A 9,057-nucleotide genomic window follows, 5' to 3' on the forward strand; every position below is an offset into this window, starting at 1 on the left:
TTAGTTGCTCAGTCATGTCCGACTCTTTGGGACCCCATGGACTGTAGCCTGCAAGGCTCCTCTGTCCATGAAATTCTCCAGGCAAGAATACTGGAGTGGCAGCCATTCCCTTCTCCAGGGAATCTTCCCGACCCAGGGATCAAACCTGGGTCTCCCGCGTTGCAGGCAGTTTTTACCATTTGAGCCACTGGGGAAGCTCAAACACTTCCTTAGAAAATCACAATACATGATAGTATATTGTAGTTCTTAGAAATCCAGCAGAGAAAAAAACTTTTAAACCTAGTTTAATTCAGTGTTTCCCAAACTTATTTGAGTGTGAAACACTTTTTTTTTTTTTTTTCATGTGACACCACAATATTCCATAAAACAGTTTTGCTTTGGACACTAGTTTGCATTGGAGCATAGCCCTTTAAGTTCAGTTCAGTTCAGTTCAGTCGCTCAGTCATGTCCAACTCTTTGCAACCCCATGAATTGCAGCACGCCAGGCCTCCCTGTCCATCACCAACTCCCGGAGTTCACTCAAACTCATGTGCATCGAGCGAGTTGGTGATGCCATCCAGCCATCTCATCCTCTGTCGTCCCCTTCTCCTCCTGCCCTCAATCCCTCCCAGCATCAGAGTCTTTTCCAATGAGTCAACTCTTTGCCGGAGAAGGCAATGGCACCCCACTCCAGTACTCTTGCCTGGAAAATCCCATGGATGGAGGAGTCTGGTAGGCTGCAGTCCATGGGGTCGCCAAGAGTTGGACACAACTGAGCGGCTTCACTTTCACTTTTCCCTTTCATGCATTGGAGAAGGAAATGGCAACCCACTCCAGTGTTCTTGCCTGGAGAATCCCAGGGACTGGGGAGCCTGGTGGGCTGCCGTCTATGGGGTCGCACAGAGTCGGACACAACTGAAGCAACTTAGCAGCAGCAGCAGCAGCAACTCTTCACATGAGGTGGCCAAATAGATATTATCTAATTATTTATTCAAATGCATAATATATGTAATTTAAAGTTGGTCAAAACAAGGAGCTCTTTTTTGGTGCTTATTTTTTGAATAACAAAATAATTTGGAGGTCTTGCTGCTGCTAGCTAAGAAAGACACTTGGAAGATTACTAGCTTGGTCAAGGCTCTTCATAAGAAACTTTATTAAAGGGTAATCATTTTGACAAAACCCAGAGAACTACAGTGATGCCTCTACCTTTTCCTAGCCAACTCATAATAGTTAGTGTTGGAGAAGAGTCTTATTGAAACTAATTGAGAACTGCTGATGTGTAGAAAAACAAAGATTATTTCCTGTGGTGCAACAGAGTCTTTTCAAAGAGCCATAGATTATATCGCAGATGTTAGTACTTCACAAAGAGGAAAAGTTAGTTGAAGATTGCTTCTTTATTTAAGAAGTCTAGTCCTTTTTCAAGTCTCTCTTTATTGATTTATGGCTGCTCTGGGTCTTTGTTGCTGTTCACAGGCTTTCTCTGCTTGTGGGGAGCCGGGGCTACTCTAGTCGTCGTGCACAGCGTTCTCATTGTGGTGGCGTCTCGGTGGTTGCAGCAAGTGTGCTCAGTAGTTGTGGCACACGAGCTTAGTTGCCCTGCAGCACATGGGATCTTCCTGCACCAGGGATCAAACCCGTGTCCCCTGCTTTGGCAGGCGGATTCTTAACCACTGGACCACCAGGGGAGTCCGGGAAGTCTAGTCTTTAGGAAGATGGCTGGTGTCCTGTGGTGCTTTTCTGTTACCTAAGACATAGAAGATTGTGTCTGAGATAGTTCCTGACTCCCTTGGTGAAGTGTAAACGACTGCATGTTCCACCTAGGGCTTCTTCACTGTAAGTTCTGATATCTACCACCTAGTTTTGTCCACTCCAGTTTGAATTTATGCACTAGTCCCTTTATCTCACTCCTTTTTGTTCCCCACCCCCTGTTCTTCCTTCTTTCTCCTTTTTTTTTTTTGTTTCTTTTTTATTTTTAAGGAAACTTGAGCAGGAGTTGCTAAAACTGCATCTGCAACAAGCAAATCAAGGAAGCAGAAGACTGCAAATCTCTATCTGAAGTTTACTCTTTTCACAGTCAATTTAATAAAATATGATTGACAGTATTCTACACTTGTTAGTGTAGAGTGAAGAGGAAGCCAGGTGGGAAAAGGACTCTTCAATTGGAAGAAATATGAACTATAGTCTTTGTTTACTATTCTCAGTTTAGACTCTTATATGTTGTTTTCACTTGATGGTGAAACAAATATTTTGGCCTTTCAGCTGGTAGAATCTGAACAAAATTAATTTGCCATTATGATAATTGCATTAATTAACAGCAGAGCATTAGTGATACATCTGATGGCAAATGTCAGGCCATTACTACCATCACCACCAGCAATAGCCGTATGCCAAAATAATAAAAATAATGTCTTTATATTGTATAGCTTTCCATAGTTTTAAAACTACTTCCATTTATGTTATCTTATGTTCTTCAAGCAGCCTCGAGAATTAGATAATAGTGGAACTATTATTTCTGTTTTAGAAATAAGCAAAGTCAGGTTGAGAAAGTTTTAGTGACTTGCCCTCTGTTATGAAGTTAGGATGGGAAAATTGAGATTCAAACTAGGTTTTTTCTGACATCAGTTCTTTCTACTTCTCTATACTGCCTAAAGTGTTGTCTTATTGTTCGTGCATACATGCTAAGTTGCTCCAGTTGTGTCTGACTCTTTGTGACCCTATGGACTGTAGCCCACTAGGATCTTCTGTACATCAGATTCTCCGGGCAAGAATACTGGAGTGGGTTGCCATGCTATCCTCCAGAGGATCTTACCAACCGAAGGATCAAACCCGTGACTCTTGCGTCTCTTGCATTGGCAGGTGCGTTCTTTACCACTAATGCCACGTGGGAAGCCCTGTCTTACCATAATTTTCATTAAATATTTTGTCTGCCACTAAGTTTAAAGAGTACTCATCCTGCTTTTAAACCTTAAGGGTATATAAAAAAGCACAGTCCTGTAAGTTTGACAGTGCTGATGTCAAATATAGTTATATTTTCAGTGTTGTTTTTTTTCCCCCAGCTATTTGCAAAGTAAATAACTGCTTGCAAATTGAAAGATTTAAATTTACAAATGCAAAGTATTTTCTAAAAATTATGCTTCCTCATGAAACACACAAAAACTTTTCCACCATTTCTGAAGCTAGACACATGTACATAAGGAAATTAATTACAGGCACAGAATGACAAGATTAAAAGTATTTAAATTTTAATCTGTTGCTTAGTTGTTTGAGTAACTTTGCTTTTCCTGCTTAGATCAAATACAAATTATCTGGGAAAGGAAAGATGCCAACAAATACATACAGTATAAATAACAAAGCTGTTGGTCTGTTTAAAAAGCCACATTATTTTCTTCCTCTAATAATCCTTCAAATCCAGTGATGTTTATCTTCATCCCAAAGTTAAATGTGTTGACAGACCCACCTAACTTTTTGTCTAGAGGATTATGCAGAATTTGTTTGGAGAATCCATGTGCTAAAAGTTGAATCAGTTATGCAACTTGCTAACTTTAATATGTAGATACCAGTGACTCACTATATGTCAGTGGGGTGTGGTCTTTAAAGTGTGGGTTCAGTTGTGGGTTTCTCAGAACTAGCTATACTCTGACCTCAACTGGTCCTCTTTGGAACCAATGATGTTCTCATGAGACACTGGCAGGGATTAGGGTGTGATTTTTGTTGTGTGCCCAAGAAGTGTAGGATATGTTCAGCATCGATATAAAACAGGTGGCTGAATTATAACAGAAAGCACAGGAGAGAACAGGACTGCCCCCACAGAGGTCAGATTTCCATTAGCAAAGCTAAGCATTGGAATGAAATGATGGATTAGTTCAGTTAGGCAAAATCTTGCTTACTCACTTTGCCCAAATTAGCACATTTTTTTTTTTTGTCCTCAGTGATCTGGATAATTACTTCATTTCACTGCTATCCTCTGTATGTGGAAGCCTGGCCTTAACCAGTAATTAGCATGGCCTGAATTACAATTTGTCAGTCCAGTTCAATTCAGCAAATAAATTTATGGAGCACCTAGTACATGTTAATTACTATGCTGTGTTTTGAAATTCAGAGGTGACTAAAATGTGGTCTTGTCTCTCAGGAGTTCACAGACTGTGCTGGTAGGGAGGAAGTAAATTGTAGTATCGCCACTGTAATACAATGTGTTAAGTGCTGTGTTAGTGATGAGGGTCAGGGAGCCTATTCTCTGAAAGTACACATAGGAGAAATGTTAATCAGAAGTCAAGGAAGTACTGTTTGAAGTAAGTGTAAGGAGGAGTACAGGGTGGAAGAACGTTCTCATTATTTACATTTGAGATTGTAAATGCCAAATAAGTAGAGAATTAAAGCTCTTGCACACAAAGGCAAAGATAGTTTTAGAAGTTAATTTATTGATCAATCAATAGATGAAGAACAGAGAATCCATTGGTTTTTACTTTCTTTGCTGTTGCTAAGATAAGTTAGTTCTCCTAACAAGGGAAGTAACTGAACTCTTGACCAAAGATGCAGAGAAATTGGGTTGTTTTAAACACTGATTTTTTTTTTTTAAAGATTCCTCTTGAACTTTAGTGATGGAGCACCAATTTAAAACAAACACATCATTTTTAAAGCAGTACACAGGTGCTCAATTGGGCCTAGGCTTTTTCTTCCATTTGAAAATTCAGTCTGAAGTTTCCTGGCAGCACAGACAAGTCTCCACATACTAATCCATGTTAAGGGAAATGTTGACTTTTGGAACACTTTGGGAGTAAATATTGACAGTGAGATGCCTTCCAGAAAACCAGCAGAATCAAAGATTGTTACAGGCTATCATTTGGGTTTTCACCGGAGGAGCAAAACAGTGCTGGAGGTATTCTCAGTCTGTTGGTAATCATAGCAATCAGAGGCAGTGTTTGAGAGTTGGGATGGTGACCTGGAGAAGTGATACTGGAAAACAGAAAGGATCCCTTAGGAAGTTAAATTGATAATCAGGGTTCCATTATACCTCTTCCAGTTTAATAATTACATGCTATTTTTTTTAATATACAAAGTGGGGAAATGTTGACTAACAGAAGCATGTGCTTGGAGTAGTTTGTCTAGAAGAGACTTGTCCCAATCCATTTATTTTATTATCCCTTTACATATGACATTAGATTTCAGCATAATTGGGCATAGTCAAAGTTGTTGTCTGCCACCACAGAACTAAGTAAAGGAAAATATTTCAGATTCCAGGTTTTATTAACTCATAATTGGAGTTTTAGGAAGATTAATTGGAGATGTGTGCAGAGGCTGAAGATCTGGTAAAATGTCAAAGCAAAGGAGTTTGGACAGAATGAAATAGTAGTAATCCAGGATAGAGGTGCTGAGACCTGGTACTAGGATAATAATGGTAGAAAAACAGTAAAAAACAAAATAAGAGAAATACAAAAGGAAGGATGGGCAAGATTAAGTAACAATGGCATGTAGATAGACTAAATGATAGAGGGGTTGGAATGCTGGTCACAGAAATGGCCAAATGGAGAAGGTAAAAATTGAAAATAGGGACTTTGCTGGTGGCTCAGAGGTTAAGAATCCATCTTGCAATGCAGGGGATGTGGATTTGATCCCTTTCAGGGAACTAAGATTCCACATACTGAGGAGCGACTAAGTTCACATGCCACAAGCCACAGCTAGAGAGTCCGTGCACTGCAACTAAGATCCTGCCTGTGGCAGCTAAGACCCAGTGCAGCCAAATAAATGCTTTTGTTTTAAAAAGTGAAAATAATCTGAGGAGAAAAGAGAAAAAGTGTTGGTTAGGGCCAATTGGGGAAAGATTTGCTGAGATTACAAGAGTCAGAGAGAGAGAAGTCGGGCAGAGAAAGAGAGATCTATCTTATGTTATTGATAACAATAAAAGAGTAGTTTGTTAAACTCAAGTAATGGGGTCTTATATGGCACTGATCTTCAGAAACAGTTTGGTTTGGAATATTGAACTGGCTTCCCTGTCCCTATTCTTCTTCTTGTTCTATTTCAATAAACACTTGGTTCGTCTTGAACATAGTATTATTTTCTTAATCAGATCAGATCAGATCAGTCGCTCAGTCGTGTCCGACTCTTTGTGACCCCATGAATCGCAGCACGCCAGGCCTCCCTGTCCAACACCAACTCCTGGAGTTCTCTGAGACTTACATCCATCGAGTCAGTGATGCCATCCAGCCATCTCATCCTCTGTCGTCCCCTTCTCCTCTTGCCCCCAATCCCTCCCAGCATCAGAGTCTTTTCCAATGAGTCAACTCTTCGCATGAGGTGGCCAAAGTACTGGAGTTTCAGCTTTGGCATCATTCCTTCCAAAGAAATCCCAGGGCTGATCTCCTTTAGAATGGACTGGTTGGATCTCCTTGCAGTCCAAGGGACTCTCAAGAGTCTTCTCCAACACCACAGTTCAAAAGCATCAATTCTTCAGCGCTCAGCCTTCTTCACAGTCCAACTCTCACATCCATACATGACCACAGGAAAAACCATAGCCTTGACTAGACGGACCTTTGTTGGCAAAGTAATGTCTCTGCTTTTGAATATGCTATCTAGGTTGGTCATAACTTTCCTTCCAAGGAGTAAGCGTCTTTTAATTTCATGCTTCTTAATATAAGCATTTAAAACCACAGCATGTTGGATTTTTAATGAAAATATCCAAAAGTCTATTTCCTAATGTGATCAGTGTTGGTATGTGCTACATGCTCAGTCCCTCAGTCATGTCTGACTCTTTGCAACTCCATGGACTGTAGCTCACTAGACTCCTCTCCATGGGATTCTCTAGGCAAGAATTCTGGAGTGGGTTGCCATTTCCTATTCCAGGGGCTCTTCCTGACATAGATATCAAACCTACGTCTCTGTAGTCTCCTGCATTGGCAGGTGGCTTCTTTACCTCTGTGCCACCTGGGAAGCCCCAATGTTGGTATAATATGTCTAAGATTCTCTTATTATAAAATATGTTTTTATATAATTACCTATGCTTTACATCCTTGTTACAGTTATTAACCATTATTTTATGTGAGACTTACACTATACAAAAAATAATGGCAGTCTCTCAAATGTCTTCCACCACATCAGTGGATTTCTAGAGAATTTTTCACTTTCTGAATAATAAAGGCATCAAAAGCCCTCTAGGAAAATAAATTCCCTATGAGCCATCTAATTCTTAGAGATTTATTTTAAAAAATAATCCCCACTACCATCTTTGTCATACAACTTCACTCTATCTTTTTAAGGTGCTCTATTCCATTCAGAAATCTTTATCTCTAAGGAGGCATTAGTCCAGCTTACTTTATGCTTCTGATACATCCTCTTGGGCTTGTTAGACTCTCCTGAGAATGCTCTGGGGAGAGACTCTCCTTTGCATGTTCTTTTTCAACCCCTAGTATTTCTGGACCTCCTGTGTTCTGTATCAAGGCACAATAGTTACTGGAGAAAGTTAACAAAAGTACAAGTTGTGTTACAAGTGCTTTTTCTGGGACTTATTCTGGTACCAAACTCTCCTTCCTCCCCCTAATTCTGGCCCTACCAATTTGCAAGTTGTCCCAGCCTTACTGAAGCAGGGATTTAAAATCTGTTAGAGAGCTCAGCTGTTGATTTACAGAGCTGAAGTCTGCACAGAGGAATCATCTGTAATGGGATTCTTTGCTCCCGGGAGAGACATTACACAGCAGAGCTGTAAATCACTGAAAAAATAGAGAAGGAGGAGGACGGGGTGGGAAGAGGAGTATGCTCAGTAAAAATAGGATGTACTATTGATTAAAGCAGTTGTCTTTAACTTTTTATTTTTATTACCGTAAAAGTAAGTGGTTGTCCCAAGGAAAGGAAGAGTGGATATTTAAGAAATTGAGTGTACTGTATTTGTTGTCCTAGATGTTTTGATTTGTTTGGTTTACCAGTTGTCTCTTTTTTTCCTCCTGGGATTTATTTTTGGGAATTCATTTTTTTTTTTTAATCTGTGTGACTGTGTATTTGAATCTGATTTATAGCCAGATTTTATAATCAACCCTTTGCCCTCACTGCATTGTCCCTGAATCAAACTATAATACAGGTTTGATCAGGGTAATGTACAAGGTGTAGTGATATAAAGCTCTAAGTGGAAATGTCCTAAACACATTGCCAATGCAGTGAGACGAGCCAACAGAGAAATAGATGACCTCAGGAAATGTCTGGCTTAACAAACGCATATCTTTAAATTGGAAATCTAATTATTTGCCTTAGATTTGCACTGCTGGGAACCTAATGCAAGACCATGTTAAATAAACTTATTATTTCCGTTTTTCATTTAACCTGTGGGTTGTAGTATGACCAATCTGTTTTATATCCTCAATCAACAGATGATTGTATTTGGTAATAATTTATCAAGAATAAAAATCTGTTTTTGAAACTAATCACCTCATGTTAGGTCTGCCCTTTTTCAAACCCACCATCTGATATTCATTTTGTCTGCAAGACAAACACACTGATGAAAATGCATATACGACAGGATACAGCCAGTGGAATGAAGCATTTCCACTCTTTGTATATATTTAGAACATTTTCTGTTTTCCCAACAGATGGACCAAATTTTAGTATTAAAGAAAAAAATCAATTTTACATAGTACAAACAAATTGAACAAGTACATTGTGTATTTCTAATTACTTTGTAGCAGAATGTCCAGTGGAATTTGGGGTCAAATCAGGTCATATCTAAACTGTGTGTTTTGACTTTTTTCATATTTACTAAGTTTCCCCCCCCCCTAGATTACTGGATGAATCTCTAAATGGAAAACACTGAGTTTCATGTATTTTCCAATTAATTTATTTTTAATTTAATAACTTTTGCTTATGTACAAATATTTGACATTATTTGTTTTTCTATAAGTCCAGCAACCTTACCATATAAGGTTTACCAAAGTGATACATGGATTATAGTCCTCAAAAAATTTTTTTTCTTTTTAAATTAGGGCAAATTACTCTTCTCCTGTTCTTACAAACTAGCTACATTGACTGACTTTTATCCAGCACAGTTTTGCCATTGGGTCCTCTGGAAAATTAGCTGACATTCCTAAAACTGCATTACTT

At 39.1% G+C, this 9,057-nt stretch overlaps 1 protein-coding gene across 5 annotated transcripts in view; it reads left to right on the forward strand.

Annotated features, from left to right (window-relative positions):
* Nucleotides 1–9,057, forward strand: part of SLC25A21 (solute carrier family 25 member 21) — a 528,802-nt gene that overhangs the window by 145,012 nt on the left and 374,733 nt on the right. The window lies entirely within an intron of this gene.

The sequence above is a fragment of the Bos grunniens genome, chromosome 21, assembly GCF_055505025.1.
Source record: "Bos grunniens cultivar Pamir isolate PY7600 chromosome 21, Bosgru_T2T1.0, whole genome shotgun sequence".
NCBI classification, from domain to species: domain Eukaryota; kingdom Metazoa; phylum Chordata; class Mammalia; order Artiodactyla; family Bovidae; genus Bos; species Bos grunniens.